The sequence below is a fragment of the Palaemon carinicauda genome, chromosome 39 (genome assembly GCF_036898095.1).
Source record: "Palaemon carinicauda isolate YSFRI2023 chromosome 39, ASM3689809v2, whole genome shotgun sequence".
In the NCBI taxonomy this organism is placed as follows: domain Eukaryota; kingdom Metazoa; phylum Arthropoda; class Malacostraca; order Decapoda; family Palaemonidae; genus Palaemon; species Palaemon carinicauda.
The window spans coordinates 8,198-10,938 of NC_090763.1; the positions used below are offsets into that span (position 1 = coordinate 8,198).

General features: G+C 46.3%; 1 long non-coding RNA gene across 1 annotated transcript; it reads right to left on the reverse strand.

Annotated features, from left to right (window-relative positions):
• Nucleotides 1-487: 487 nt before the first annotated feature.
• LOC137631448 (uncharacterized) lies at nucleotides 488-1,265 on the reverse strand. The gene is made up of 2 exons (XR_011041888.1): nucleotides 1,134-1,265; nucleotides 488-723 (listed from the first exon to the last, which is right to left on the reverse strand). It is a non-coding gene; the product is annotated as an uncharacterized lncRNA (long non-coding RNA).
• Nucleotides 1,266-2,741: the final 1,476 nt, after the last annotated feature.

Below are 2,741 nucleotides of genomic sequence, written 5' to 3' on the forward strand. Positions count from 1 at the left end.
TGCCAGATTAAACTGCAACTGAAACTAGGCACCTTAACATTTGCCAGATTAAACTGAAACTGAAACTAGGCACCTTTTAACATTTGCCAGATTAAACTGCAACTGAAACTAGGCACCTTAACATTTGCCAGATTAAACTGAAACAAGGCACCTTTTAAAATTTGCCAGATTAAACTGCAACTGATACTAGGCACCTTTATCATTGGCCAGATTAAACTGAAACTGAAACTAAGCACCTTTTAACATTTGCCAGATTAAACTGCAACTGAAACTAAGCACCTTTATCATTTGCCAGATTAATCTGGAACTGAAACTAGCCACCTTTTAACATTTGCCAGATTAACCTGAAACTGAAACTAGCCACCTTTTAATATTTGCCAGATTAAACTAAGTGAAACTAGGCATTAACATTTGCCAGATTAAACTGCAATTGAAACCAGGCACCTTTATCATTTGCCAGATTAAACTAAAACTGAAACTAGGCACCTTTAACATTTGCAGAGTTAAAAGCTTCAATAACCAGCTTGGCAAGTCAACACTCTGTAGTGCTTGGTAGGCCCAGTGCCTCCTAACGAAAGATTTCACAGATGTCGACTTGAAGTTGCTATATTTGATGTTAGTCGTGAAAGGTCTTCACAGGAGTTTGACTCTGAAAAACTTCCATTTATCCAGAGGCTAAACAATAATTCCAGGTTGGTAGCTCTGCTCCACACCAGACACCACCTGGAAGAAATTTCAAGTTTTAATATCTCTGCTAAGAAACTTTAGAACTTACTTTAACTAACTTTTATAGGAACTTAAAGGGTTAACGAATAAAAAGTCTAAAAGTTTAAACTTCAATGTAATATATATTAAAAATAAAAGGTCGTACAAATAAAAAAATTTCAATAGTTAGCCTGAACTTAAGTGATGTATATTAAAAACTAAAATGTAAAAATAAAGGCATTTCAAAAGTTACTGAACTTCAATGAACTTTTTTTTCAAAAGAACTAGAAGGTCATACGATTAAAAATTTAATAATTATTACTGAACTTCAAGGAACTAAGTTGGCAAAGCATAAAATTCAGTATAATATAAGGAATACAAATCCAAAATAGACACGTGAGCAAAAGCGAGAATTTTTAAATACTTACAATGATTATGGAGAAAGCTGTCCAAGATAAGTTCTCAAAGTTTCAAATAAATGTCCAAATCAACACCAAACTGAGGACCACCAGCACCTGAGAGAATGGAAAAGATTTTAGGTTGCAGTGGTTAAGGTGTGTCAGATCTATGAATTTAAAAAAGATAATAATTAAAAAGTTACAAAAAATTCTTAAACCAGTGATACACAAACTACAGTAAACTAATTTCTGGCCGTGTGCTCGCGCAAGCACGTGGGCGCGCTGGTGAGCGCAGGCGGTCGGGAGACCGATGGCGCGTAGGCGGGCGATGGCGAGTCTTGGCGAGCGATGGCCCGTAGGCGAGTGAAGGCGCGTTAGCAAGCGATGGCGCTTTGGCAAGCGACGGCGCGAGCGGTGGTGCGTTAACAAAACGTTAGCGCGCAGGCGCGTAGGCGACCTCTAACGCGTAAGAGACTAGGGATGGTTAGCGCGCATCACGCTAACAGAAGGCGCGCAGGTGCATCAGGAACGTGAGCACTGAAGCGAGCTGTCAATCAGGCGATCCTGGACGGTCAGGAAAAACCGTTGGCGCCCGCTGGCGATTGAGGAAAGCTGGCGCACAGAAGGACAGAAGTAAAGGTGAACGTTGGCGAGCAGGAGGAAGATCTACGGCAAGACTCAGCTACCGGAGATCGTGGTCCACAGCAGGCGAGCGCTAGATCGCTACTGATGGTGTACAGGGGACCTGACACGCGTGGCTGATCGATGGCGATCGTTGACGCGCAGGAGATCGCTGACGAGCAGGCGAACTTTGACGCGTCTGTGGTCGCTGGCGAGCAGAAGGCAACGCGTGGAATCCTGTGCGTAGAAGAAGAGTCCTTGTCCAAGACCTGAACCGAAGTTCTAGATTGGGCGGGCGAACGTGGGCGCACAGGGCGCGTAACAGGAACCAACAGGAACAGCAGCGACGATCATCAGAAGAGCGCCGAACAGGAGAGCGCTGGCGAACAGGAGAGCGCTGGCGAACAGGAGAGCGCTAGCGATCAGGAAAACGCTGATGAGCAGGAGAGCGCCTGTGCGCTAACACTGAGCAGGTGAGAACACTGCAGAAAGGCTTGCAGGGGAACCCTGACACGCAAGGGAAGCTCCCCCGTGGGAGGCAGCCCTTTCAAAGGGACCGTTGTCCGTCGGAAGACCGTTGTCCGTCGGAAGACGAGGCCAGACTGCTGTCCATCTGCACCAGGGGCGGAAGGTCAAGAAGGCGTTGGAGATCGATCCCCGGAGAGATCTAAAGAGGAAGGAGCTCCAGGCTGCAAACGGAGATTCAAAAAGGCGCCTCTTAGCACCCTTATAGGGAGATGGGAGGCCCTTACGACGTAGCGGACGGTGAGCCTTACGGCGAAGGCGGCCAACAGCAACAACAGCAGAAGAGTCCTCCAAAGAGGAGTCTCTATGAGTGTACTCTCTCGAGAACGAAAGAGAAACACTTCGTAGAAGAGACGCGTCAGCCAGTGACCTAAAAAGAGCAATCCTCCGAAGAGGGGCTCCTGCAGTTGCCCAGCCCCTTGAGCAAAACTGCAGGTGCGACCGCTCAGCACCAAGAGCATAGTTGCACGAAAAAAAGGCAAGAGAAGAACC